The sequence below is a fragment of the Podarcis pityusensis genome (genome assembly GCF_964106645.2).
Source record: "Podarcis pityusensis genome assembly, chromosome: 12".
NCBI classification, from domain to species: domain Eukaryota; kingdom Metazoa; phylum Chordata; class Lepidosauria; order Squamata; family Lacertidae; genus Podarcis; species Podarcis pityusensis.
The window spans coordinates 56,585,187-56,599,229 of NC_138037.1; positions in this window are offsets into that span (position 1 = coordinate 56,585,187).

Genomic DNA, 14,043 nt, shown 5'->3' on the forward strand with positions numbered 1-14,043 from the left:
GGAGGGAGGTCGGAGCAAGCCACCCTCCCGGGAGGGGAGGGGAGTAGTGAAGGGAGTAGTGTAGCTGTTAAAAGGAAGGTTAGAGGTTGGGCGCGCGTGCCAAGTTCAAATGTAGAGGCGCGCGGAAGTACAGGGAGCCCGGAGGAAGAGCCAGGTCCCAAAGCCCGCAGGAGGGGGGAAGAGCAGTCTGGGGATTCCGCGTCAGGGGAATCCAGGAGGGGCGAAACCCCAGGGGGCAGGAAGACCCTGCGGAAAAGGAAAGAGAGGAAGAGGTGGAGCAGCGCAAGCTTCTTAAACTGGTGCAGGGGAGGGACTGACTCAGAGGGGACTTCAACGGTCTAAGCGTAACAGACGTGGGGCTGCGCGCCTCGGATGTGAAGCAAACAATGAACTGCAATAAACACTTTTGTATATAAGAAGAGATTGGCGTTGGTCTTTTGTGAGCTGAGACTTGAGGCAGCCCTGACACCACTGTACTGTACTCAACACTTAAGTTCTCACAACAAATGTAACTTATCTGTAAGAAAGACTGTACAAGCTGGAAAAAAGAGACAAGGCGTGTACTTTTGTAAACCAACAAAATCATTCATAAAATAATAATAATAATAATAATAATAATAAGGATCATCCCCACAATTATTTTCATTACCAGATAAAATTTCACTCCATTTTTTTTTTAAATTTAAGATTGCATCTAGTCTTGTATGCCTAGATCACCAGCAGTCAGGAGACACTTTGAGATATATTTGTTTTAGCCCCAATATCGAAATAATCCATTCCAAAATCCCTGGAACACTGATCAGTCTTGCTCATTCTATATTACAGACTGGGTGGGTCTTTCAACCGATGTTGAAAGACAGCAGCTCACCTTAGCCTCCCTATGAGTTCATAGCTGAGCATTGATTTGAACTTGCCCCTTGCAGCTCCAAATCAGCTCTTCATCACCCTGTAACACCTACTTAGCACTAAAACGTTTGGCTGCAGATTAAAAGGCGTTGAAACACAGACACACATCTTTGATGTCCATCATCAGTATTTGACCACTTTAGAGGATTTTAAACTTCTTGAATGTGGTCCATGGTTATTTATGCCCCCCTTTCCACCAAGGGGCTCAGGACAGGGTGACTGGTTCTCTGCTCACCCCATTTTACCCTCGCAGCAAGCCTGCCAGGGAGGTTAGACTGAGAGACAGGGACCATCCCAAGGCCACTGAGTGAGCTTTGAGGGCCCCAAATAATGTACACATTGCTCTGAATCCATCACGTGAAGAGTGAGGGTGGTGGGGAGGCGGCCTGGATCTAAAGACATGATATGTTGATCTGATTTTTCTGCTGTGGGCTTAATTCACTCCAAGGGATTTACATTTTGGTTGTGTGCCTGAATTTAGATAGCTAAAGGGGCAAAGTAAATCTAGCAGCTTATTTGCTTTAAAAAAATAAAGAAAAGAACCGCATACTCTTAATTGCCTTCAAGTCAAACAATACAGGGCATCAGGACATCTTTTGGATTTAGCTGAAGCATAGAAAAGTCCTCCTTGGCTCTGCTCTAATTATTCCCTGCAGTGAACTACAACCTTGTAACCAGCTTGACAGCAAATACTGTTCTACATTTATTAATACTCCACATTATTTGCAGAATGACATGTTCCAAAGCAGGAACCTCACCTGCCCTCACCTGCCCCTGTGAAAGGGTGTCAGATTGTTGCCCCGGCTCTCTGATGATAACACACAAATATGTGTTTCTAACAAGCTGCTGTCATATCATTTTAGAATTCAATCTTCAATGTGCCACATCTCCTGCCAAGTGGCTTGAAAACCCAAGGCTCTTCCTTGCTTTTTAATTTCCTCTCAAAGCAAAGGAACTGTGTGTGTATCTCTGTGTTATTCTTACAATGGAAACCCTACTCTTACAGAAACTTACATCAACAAAATAGGTTAATCAAATTCAGAAACTGTTCCCCCTTGCTCTCCTCTTGGAACTGAGATGCTCCCCCCCCCACCCTCTTCTCACACCTCTTCTCCTTCCTTCTGCTTTGTGGTCCTTGGGTTATTTTTAGCTATTAACAATGGGTCAACTATGTACATATTCAACCCAAACAACATTTCGTTAAGCAAATAGAGGGAGAAAAATCAATAAAGGGAAGCATTTGGCAGCTCAGTGTACAGGAAATTATTTGCATTCTCAGCTTCAGATCAATAATCTTCTTTCCTCCACTGGTCCAACAGGAAATTATAACCTTTCTGAACATTATCTGGAAAGTTATCTTCACCAGTAATTTAGCACTTTTTTAACCTTGGACAACGTAACAGAGTATTCTGCTGTTGACTTAGTTTAAATACCTTTTATTTTCTGTTCTACCAAGTATCTATTTCTGCCTTGTTGGCAGCAGGTCTGTACTTGTCATGCTGGCGGGTTTGCATATATTTGTTATAAACAGGGATACCTCAAGGCTGTCCTCACCATATGGAGGGCCCATCACTCCCTCCCCATAAACAGCACCTGGTATCTCCTGACTATGCAGAGTGGAAAAGTGGATCTCTACCCCCCCCCCCCCGTAGAAGCTTTATAGTAAAATTGGCATACATTATTATTTCTAAGTAATATTTATTTCTAAAAAATAAAAATGCACACAAACAGGCATACATTGCTCAAGATTTGAAGAATGATTTAAATCAAGAACCCAAATATACACTGAGCTGTTTTTCCACCTTAAGACCTAGTCCTGATTTTTATCTTACTATGAGATTGTTTGAAGCTCCACACTCTCCAAAGTAATATGGCGTTTCAGGGCAGTCTTTGAAAGGGCCAAGGTCCCTGTCAATTTCACAGACTTACACTATTGTTACAAGGATGCAAATTTAGCATGAGGGAACATAGTTTCATGTTTCCAAGTTGGGGTGGGAGGAGATACTCTGCAGTCTAAACTGCACGGGGGGGGGGGCTAAACTAAGTGTTAAATGTGGTGTGTGTGTGTGTGTGTGTGTGTGTGTGTTTCGAAGTATTCAAATCTGAGATTCCCCACCCCCCAGACTGAAGTAGTACAGCCCAAGAAGAAATTGAGCACCTTAATCTCTTTTCATCTCTCTCTGTTATCTAAAACTGCCTTCACCCCATTTTTGCTGACCCAAGCCTGGGAGTCCTCCTAAGCCAGTGTCTGAGCAGCATCCCTGCAACAGAAAGGAAATGCCTTCTCACCCTTCCAGGGCTGAGCTACCCCAGACGGCTCCCAAGTAGAGCTTCTGCCTGTGAAAAACATGTTTATCGTTTGGGAAGCCTTTCCACTGCACAAATACCCTGCCAGAAGATTAGATGAATTAATTGTTCAGCATATGTGCGCCGGTCTCCTGTGTGCTGGGTTGGCTCTCTTACCACTCCAGGTGCGCTCCCGGGGTGAATGGTGCCAACTCAGAGAGCAGCTTGGGAGGGGCTGGGAAGGCTTTGCTGCAGCTCCCCTGCCTACTCACAGGACGCAAGAGTAGGAGCTGACTTGCTTTGCAGCCACTGGCCCCAATCTAGGTCACTTCCTGTTGCCAGAAGAGTTATCAGGATTTTTATCAGTCCTGATCCCGATCTTGACCCTTGTGCAGCATTAGCAAGTGAAGAAACATCTCCATCCTATGAGGAGCTTCAACTGCTGATCGCTGCCGCTCAAGCTGCTTCTTAAATAGGCACAGAAGCAGACCCAAGTAGGTCTTTGCTGGTCAGCAGACAGCCCCAGCATTGTGGCCCAGCCACAGCCTTTAAGTTCCTTCTTTCATTTGGGACTTTCTGCCTGTAAGGTTTTAAAACTTCCTCTGGCACATTCCAGGGACTGCCCTGCCATGTGCTTCCCGTGACTGGAGTGGAACATTTTTCACAGCTCCCTGTCACATGAAAACAGGTCTCAGCTACTTTTTCTTCTGGCATATCTGTTGTGCCTTTGACATCTGTACAGGAGGCAAATAAAGCTTTTCCTGCAATGCAGGTAAAAGTCATAGCATACCACCCATCACTTTTTTGCTGCCTACCATACAGCTATTACATGGGGGGCAAGCAGGAAGTGCCAGTTGTATCCTGAAACAATCTACTTCAGAACAGTGCCACTGTTGTAAATAAAACTCCGGAAAATGTCATTTGAGGACCATAGGTAAAACTTTTCTGAAAGGAGAGACACAACACAACTTATTCCTTTGCAAATGGGAAGCAATTGCAATGCATAAATAAGAGATTTCAAAAGCCACAAAATGATTGATCTAATATTGTTATGCGCAGGAAACTCTGCTCCTGTCCCACCTAAGGCTGAGTAAACCTTGATTGGAGTCTTGAGGTGGTGAAGGGTGTGTAGAATCACAAAGCTGGAAGGGACCTAAAGGTCATCCAGCCCAATCCCCTGTATGCAGAAATCTCATGTGACTAATTCTCATCAGCTGGGCAGGAGAAGAACATTCAACACAGGCTGCTTGTTAGACAGCAACGTTCAAACTGTTGCCAGGGGTTAAAATGTAATTGCCTTTTTAAAGGCTCCCCAAACCCCACCCCTGGCATGTGTGAACTAGTAAAAGAACTGATCTTTTTCTTTTTCCAAGTGCTGATAAGCCTAAAAGTTGTCTGTAGCTTCAAAACACAAACTGTGCCCTTTAACTTTCTTCTGAAAACTCATCCAGGGGAGCCCACCATTGGTCATGTTTATAAACAGGAAATACAATTGTGCATGGAAAAAATACAAAGTTAAGTTTCATCCCCCAAAATGATGCACAGTGCTAGCCTGGTGGCTGGATCTACTTCCCCATCCCTGGATTAGCAACACCATTTGAGGTGACCGAATCCACGGGCACAGCCACTACACACAACAGCTCACCAGCAGAATTGCTCACCAGCCAAAACTGTGCCAGTCTGACCAGTGACACAGTCTTTTGACAGATAACCAATTTGGGGTTCTAAAATACTCAGAAGTTTTACCTTCATTCTTGACCCTCCAGTTTTGTTGTTCTTTTGGATACATCCTCAATTCTACTGCAAGGTGTTTTGCCTTGTTTGTTCTATGAGAAGGAGGGGAAAGTGGTTCTTTTTAAGCTTGTCATTGAATGACCTTTTGTCATCTACAAGGTGTCCCTGTGCACTTATGGTACTTTCCCTTTCATAAGAAAGAAGGAATCATGAATTGGGCAGCAGCAGTGGGGGGGGGGGAGAATACTGGGAAGGGCACACAAGGGGCAACATGCATGGAGAGCATTTGGAAAGAACCATCTCCTCACCTGAGGGATGCCTGCCCTTCTCTCCTACTTTGGTGCTTACGACGGCAAGGGGACGCGGGTGGCGCTGTGGTCTAAACCACAGAGCCTAGGGCTTGCAGATCGGAAGATTGGCGGTTTGAATCCCCGCGACGGGGTGAGCTCCCGTTGCTCGGTCCCTGCTCCTGCCCACCTAGCAGTTCGAAAGCACATCAAAGTGCAAATAGATAAATGGCGAGAAGGTAAACAGCATTTCCATGCGCTGCTCTGGTTCGCCAGAAGCTGCTTAGTCCTGCTGACCACATGACCCAGAAGCTGTCTGCGGACAAACGCCGGCTCCCTCGGCTAGTAAAGCGAGATGAGCGCCGCAACCCCGTCCGCGACTGGACTTAATGGTCAGGGGTCCCTTTACCTTTATGGCAAGCCTACAGGTTCATTGCCCCTTAAAAGCATATTTGCTTGTTCAGTGAGAAATTATTTTTTTAACAGTACACCTTGGGGTGTGAAGAACCCCCCACCCCGATACGCATTTGTCCTAGTAAATAATGCTGCCTGCATCTAGACGCCAAAGGTTCTCCACACCCACCACAGCCCAAGGGATGAGGGGTGCTCTACATTTTCCTGTTTGCTTAACTTTTTAGTTGGCATTCTGTTAATGTTGTCAATATTATTTTATAGATATAAAAGTCATATTGATTTGTCAATCATATAACATTTGCTGTAATTGTGATATTTAGCTTATTTTTTAGTTGCTGCTTGGTTAAAAGTGTTTGATAGATTTTACTGATTATTTGTTAATTATTTTATATGACATATGCTGTGTTATGTTCTATTGCATTTTTATGTTATTGTTATATATTGTTTGAAAGCCGCTTTGGGATTCATCTGAATGAAAAGCAGCATAGAAATACAATACATTAAATCAAATTTTAAAATGAAGGCAAAATATGATGGGTTTCCTCTCTTTCTGCACTAGTGCCTTTGCCCCTTTTCATCTTTGTTCTATAGGCCAACATAGCCAGAATAACGGGAAAGAGAAGTCAGACCATTAGACCAGGACAGACGACTCGTCCACCCATCTCAGTGGTGCCTGCACCGACTGGCAGGGGCTGCTGGGGTCTCAGACAGAGGCCTTTTCCAGCCCCATCTGGAGATGCCAGGGACAGAACCTGGGACCTTATTGCATGGAAAGCATGTGCTCTACTACTCAGCTGGAGTTGTTCCCCTAGTAAATTACACACATTGCAGCAATTGTTACCTTTGAGGTCTCTAAACCCTTTTATTGGAGCACCAAAACACCTTTAACAGACTCACTATATAATGCATTGTACCAGATGGGCCTAACCAACAAGCAAAAACTTTGAGGGAAATTGCACTTGGGACCAGTTCTGATGTCTGATGCTCAAGAAATTGTAGATTTTCAGAAGCAATCCTGTGACCATAGAAACGGATGGTCTATGTACCTTTTCCAAGAACATTTCTCTGGGTAGAATTTGGCACCTCACAGGACAGTTCCCCCAGCAGACATGTGGATATGCTAAAGAGATCGCTTCAAAAAAAGTCACACTGCAGGTGCACATTCACCCACTGACAGAATAGGCAAGTGAGCCATAAGATAACAAAGGAGGGAAATGAACCAGGAGCCATAAGACAAATAGATCTGGGAGATACTTTCCTAACCACAAATTCAGTAATAAGTTAAAGTGGGCTGCAAGCTTTTGGCAGAGGCAAATACTGATTGGTGATGCTGAAGGTTTAGAGTACAGGCGTTGCTTTTTTAAAAGGAACTTTGGTTCTGATACATTATTATATTAGGAGATGTGTCTTTCTTTCCTTCTAAGAGTGAGAAGTATTTGCTTAGAATGAGTTCTCTTTTGCTATTTTCTACAGCCCTGTTCTGCTGTCTGTACTGGCTTAGAGTGTGGAAGAGGGCTACATGGATAGCCTCTTCAGCCTCCTCTTCCACTGAATATTTAGGAACCTTCTCCACACCTTTAGGCAAAGGGGGGGGCATTAAGGTTGGGCTTGCATGCACCCTTCCTCCCCACTTTAAGGGGGGAAATAAGTTTCTGAAAATTCCTTTATAGTTTTTCCTACATATGGTCCCCACATGAAAAGGGCCAATATCCCATAATGTCAAACCTGCATTGAAGTCTTGGTAATAATATGCACATTTATTGAAATCTGATTCAGAAGATCAATAAAGGAAAAATCCTTTAAACCAGCTGACAACTGTAAAATGTATGACATCAAAACTAACCTATTGGTTCTCTGTGAAACAGCAGTGTAGCGTGGTTTGCTGGCGCCTGAGGCAGGCTGGCGTGGGCACACACCGCAGGGGGCAGGGGGCAGAGGGTGAAAGGAGCCCACCAAGCCGGCCACCAAAGCACCCACGCCCAACTGTAGCCAAGCGGGGCCACGCTGTGCCACCTGCCTGTCAGTGCAGGGGGGAGCCCAGCCAGCCACCCCCACCCATGGACCACCCCAGCTCACAAAGCAGCTTGGGGCTGGCAGGGCAGCGTGAGGAGGAGGCTACAGCCACGCACCCTTCGAACCTAGCCTTGTAAAGCAAGGGAGAGTCTGGGATCAAAGGGTGCATGGCTGTTGTGTTCTTCTCACACCACCCTGCCACCCTTGCGTTGCTGTGTGAGGCTGGGATCTGATCTGAACATTTTGCCTGGTGAATCCTCTGGCAGGGCAAGGAGCCAGATGCTCAGCACACCCCCCCCCCAGAAAAATGCACCCAGGACTGTCAACCCGGCAGCCCCCACCCCCCTGCTGTGAAATAAAACAAACATTTGCCTCACTTACTTGAAATTGTGATCTTCCACTGTGTTGAAGAGAGGAATAAACTTGAAACCTAAAGTTCTGAAGGGGTGGGACAGAATCTCTCACTAACAGTGAACCCCTATCTTGCCCATCTTAATATCTTGGCAAATGTGCTGAATGATGTGCTGAAACATCTGTTTCTTCATCAGACAAAATGTTTAAAAGCAGCTTGTTTCCTAAATGGGGAATTTGAATGCCATCCTTTACAACTTGCTAGGCCACTTGGCACAACCACAATGCAAATATTTAAACAGCACTGCAACTCCAGCCCTTAATCAGTAAGAGATAGCAATAGAGAAAGTAATACAAAAGTAAAACGAAGCAGAGATAATTGCTCCCATTTTAATCAGTTTTGCACTCCTTTGCAAAGAGGTGTGAATTCTCACTAATGAAGGGACAAAAATGTTTATGACTAGCACAAGCTCCTTCATTTTGATTCAAGGTTAAATAGTACTGCTTATATGCAGAAAACAAAAAGGTTCAGTAAGCAGCTATCATGGAGAAGTAAAATATATCAAGCTAGATCACCCGTCGTTAAGGGGATCTCTCCAAGAACAAAGCTTAAAAATTAAAAATGAGTATTCTTAATGTTAACTCTGAGACGCTCTGTCTGTTCTCTGACATCAGATCAAGAACCACTTGGATGTGGTTCCTAAACCAGAAGGAGGAACTTCAGGGCAAGGGGAAAACCAACCTGGCCCCATCCATCAGCCAGACAAGGAACAGTTTGAGGAATCTCCACAACCAGAAAGAACACTCCAATCTCCAATCTCCAGTTAGTTACCCTGCGGCTGCAGAGCAGAAGGGAAGCTCTCTCTGGCCCACTCCACAATCCAGGGGACCAAAAGCCACTGAGAGGTAGCCCCCGCCCCCTGCCTCCCAGGAGAAACTTCATGGCAAGGGGAGGACTAACCTGGCCCCATCCACTGGTCAACAAAAGAGCAGCTGCAGGAAGCTGGCCTCCTCTCCTGTCTGCTAGAAAGATTAGTCTGTCCCAATGACCAGTCACACTGGGAGCACGGAAGCCACGTGGGGGAAGGACACTGGTCCCATCCATTTCCTTGAGGAAGAAGAGCCATTCAAGTAGCAAGAGCAGCAAGTGAAGGTCAACCTGGCCAAAACATAGGTATAAATGGGTATCTAGCCATTTATTGTTTGTAAAGGCAGTCTTCCTTTTTTTTTTTCAATTGATGGGAGTTGCTTTTGGAAACAGGACTTGTCTGAAATGTGCAATAGATACATACTAAGTAAATTCTAAAATTACATATATACAAAGTCATTGTGTCCTGCTAATTACGAGTTTGCACTTAATACATTTGTCCTGAGCAGGACTTAGGGTGCACTCAGGTGTGGGGAGTATGGACCTCGTCTGCCTTATTATAATGCTAGAGGATCTGCTTTACTCCAAAGCAGATGTTAACATTTTGACTTGGTAGAGCTGCAGTTTTGAACCTTGCTGTTTTCATCACACTAGGACTTGTACAGCACTTTAAAAAGTATTCCATGCAATGCTTGGGTCAGCCCTCAAAATGGCCCAAAGACTTCTGCTCATGTGCAGTTATGTTTGAGATTAGGCAGAATATTTTTCATGTTTCTGGAACGACAGTGTCTAAACTTTTCATTTCAGAAATTCACTGACAAACTCACAAAAAAGCTATCTAGAAATAATAGTGGCAGCATTTCCCCCCATTCCTCTACATTTAAGACAATGCCAAGGAAGATAAAGTAGAGGGTGCCATATGTAGGAATTTTCAGAAACGTATTCCCCCCCCCCCAACTTATTTAAGGTGTGTATCAATACAGAAGAATTGGAACTCATATAATTATTAAACTAACTTATTTTTTCTCCATTTAATCTACATGGAAAACTTTATAAGTACAAGTGATTTCAAATATGCTTCAAAGATGGGGAAATAATGATGATACAATGCGATGTTAATTTATTTGTTGCACACAGCCATCACCTCTTCCAGACTGAATATGAACTACATATTCACTCAACACCCCCCCCAAAAAAAAATTCAGCAGCTTCTTAGTGAATTCTGAACCAGATTTTTCTATACAGCTGGAGCTGTTTCATAAAGATGGTTTACAGGCATTAAGCAACTGAACCTGAAAATGGCTTGGGAATAATTACTATCAGCCAGAGGCACTTTCCATCAGCACTCCTGGAAACAGCTTATTTTAGCTCTGTGGCTTTGCTTCTCAAAACACCATTGCAGGAGGGGGCTTCCAACAGTTTACAGCTTTGAGGATCACGTGACATAAAGCAAGTACCTGCATCAATGGAACATTTCACAGCACATGGCAGTACATCAACAACTTGACAGACTTGCCTGAACGGTTCCCTTTCTTTGCCTCTGTGTTTTCACCTTTGTTGACTGCACTTTAGAAAAAAGGCTTTGAGCAATTCTGGCGCAGAAGAAACTCCACTGATCTGGACTGAAGTTGTCCCTGCCCTTTGCCTGCTGTATGCAACTTTCCCCAGATTCTGAAGCTAAAAGGTTTGAAATTGTGGTTGCAAACCATGGTTAATATTAGCATGGTGCAGACCTAATATTTCCCTGTGATTAATGCTGACGAGAAACAAGGAGGGAATTTGCACAGGAAAGAAGAAGAGAGGAGGAAGACCACCTCTGATTTGGTCATAAAATCAGCAGCCCTGTGATATCTGCACCAGGCAAGAGTTGGTGCTTTTTGCTGTTGTTCTCAGAGGATAAACGGCAGATAGAAAGGCAAAGAACAAAAATTAAAAAGTTATTCAGGCAGCTTAAAACTTCATCAAATATATAACTGGAATTTTAAAAACAGCAGCACTAAAAGATACTTCTGGTGGTTCCCTCACTGCAGGAAGTGAAGTTACAGGGAACCAGGCAGAGGGCCTTCTCAGCAGTGGGGGCTACCCTGTGGGACGCCCTCCCACCAGATGTCAAGGAGATAAGGAAACCCCGGCCTTTAGAAGACTTTGAATGCATCCCTGTATCAGGAAGTGTTTAATGTGTTGGAAGCTGCCCAGAGTGGCTGGGGCAACCCAGCCAGATGGGTGGGATATATTATTATTATTATTATTATTATTATTATTATTATTATTACTACTACTACTATTATTATTACTATTATTATTATTAAAGCAACTAGTTCCTAGGAGTTTTCCATTTTACAACTATTTGGATTCATAGGAGATTGGACTTGAGGGCAAATAAACAGGGAAAGATGAAGAGGTGGTGGGCTCACCCAGGGACAAATATGACCCCCTTTGTAGGGCCAGTTGTTCAGCCATCAACTTTGGATGCTGCCTCAACATCCCCACTGTTTTAACTCTGCTCCCTTTCTCAGGCAGCTATTGAGTGCTTCTCAGAATAGGCTTCTCTGGGCTTTTGTTTCTGGAAGATTCTGCTAGTCTCCCATTACGTATTGACCTGTCATTTTACCTGGACTTCATGCTAGCTGAGATCATTCTGCAAGTCAAGATGATCCCAATAAGCTTTCACCTGGAACATCTGCACCATAAAACTCTCTCCTACCACTTTAACAACCATTGCTCCCCCCCCCCCATGAATCACAGCAGCTGTAGTTTGTTGAGGGTGCTGAGAGTTTTTAGAAGACCCCTATTCTCCTCACAGAGCTAAAAGCTATTTGCTGCTGAGGCCACTTGTTCCTCCAGTGAGGCTGCTGCATCTAGGAGCACCCCTAGACTTTCAAAGTCTGTACTTGCTCTTTCAAAGCAAGTGCAAGTGCAGTACAAGTACAACAGACCAGCTACCTAATTCCCAGACAATGGGACCCAGCAACCCACAGGATCTCTGTCTTGTTGGGATTTACTATTAGTTTATCAGCCCTAGTCCAGCCTATCACCGGATTCAAGCACAGCTCCAGGACCTGCTGTAAACAAGAAACAGAGCATTGTGTCACCTGCATATTAATGGTACCTTGCTCCAGATCACCTGATCATCATTCCCAGAGGCTTCATCTATATGTTAAACAGTATAGCGGACAAGGCATAACCTTGTGGGACCTCTCAACACAAATGCCATAGGACCAACCAGTGGTCTCCCAATTCTGCCTTCCAGAACCAGTCTACCATGCACTATACCATACCAGTCTCCAACACCCAACTGACAGGTCTAGTCTAAGCACTGAAAGATCAAGGAGAAGCAACAAGATTGCACTCTCCCTATCCCTCTCTTGATAAAGGTCATCCCTCAGAGGGACCAAGGCCATTTCAGCCATGGCATGCTAAAGCCACACTGTGTTTTGAACTGGGTATGTAAATGAAGCAAATAAACGAAATAAATCCCATATGCTGAAAATTGCCAAGATCCATCCAGTCCAAAACATGCCGACTGGATCAGACAGAACAGTTTTGCATCGAAGCATCTTGGTGGCAGCAGTAACAGCAGGTGACTTCAGTTTCACGGTTGACTGGTCAAGTCATATGAGGCCTGACTATGCTCCATTTGCTACACATTTAATTAAAGAAACTAAGTTACATCACAACTGAAACATCCTGGACAGAGAACATAAACATCCTCAATTAAATATAATCCTTTTCAAGTAAATGGCTGTGGCAGACGGCTAAAGAGATGCAATACCGGATACAGAAAAGCAGCATTAGTACATTCAGTAAGTGCCTGGTTATACAGCTGACATGGTATAAACAATCATATTCAAGGAAGAGGAAATTATTCACTGCAGAAGAACACCGTGCTGACTGTTCAGCCAAGACCAGCGACTAGAAAGTAGCTGGTTTAGTTTTATAACACACACAACATTTGTGCAAGCAGGAACATGTTAGATATACGTTGGGTGAATTTTTGAGATGTGTTTATGCGAGACAATAATATCTTAGCACTTTGAGTTTACAAGGGGTTCCCTTGAGCAATTTTTTTCAAAGTCAAAGCCAAAATAAAGCTTTTTTAAAGCTTCAGAAATATATACTTTGAGCTCCTCAGCTCACCATGTACCAACTTAACAGTGCAAGACAGGAAGACCAGTAAAAGATGGCATCAGAATTTATTCTAATGGATCAACATTTGATGGCTTCGCATCTCCTTTCGATTCAAGTAGATGAAAGGCTGCTCAGCTAGACCAATCCAGAACATAGAAGAAACATCTGTACATCACTCCCAAAATGTGGGAGCTGGTTCTCTGTTGCAATAATATTTAGAAGCTTGGACTACAAAGTTTACCATTCATAAATGCTCATGGTCTAAATTTACTAGATGGAACACACAGGCGTGAAAGTGGGCTGCATCACTCCAGAGGCCAGAACGAACAGGTCTGGGCTTACCAAAGTGGCCTCCTGCAGGCACACACGTGCCCAGAGGCCTTTGACATTAGGTTCGTAAGAAGCATTCTGTTGATTGAAGAGGTTGTGGTGTGTCTGGATGGACGTTCCCAGAGGGTGCTGCTTGGAGAGTGTTTATCAGCCCCATGGAGCCTTCAATGTGGGGTTCCACAGAGCTCAATTTTACCCCCTATATTGTCTAACATCTATATGAAACTGCTGAGTGGGGTTATCCAGAGGTTTGGAGTACGTTGTCAGCAATATGCTGATGATACACAGCTCTACTTCTCATTTACATCTGCAGGTGAGGCAGTGGATGTGCTGAACCAACAAACTGAAGTTCCATCCAGATAAGACTGAGGCAGTGTCAGTGGGCAGTTCCCTAAACCAGAGCCTGGGAGATTGCCTGCTCTTGATGGGGGTTCATTCCCTCTGAAGGAGCAGGTATGCAGCTTGAGGAAACTCCTGGATCCTTTGCTGTCACTTGACGCTTAGGTGGCCTCAGTGGCCCAGAGTGCCTTCCATCAGCTTCGGCTAGTGGCCCAGTTACGCCCTTATCTGGACAGGGACAGCCTAACTACTGCTATCTACGCTCTGGTAACCTCTAGGTTAAATTACTGCAACGTGTTGTATGTGGGGCTGCCTCTGAAGATGGTTTTGAAACTTCAGCTAGTGCAGAATTCAGCAGCCAGGCTGCTCACCGGGGCAAGACGGCTT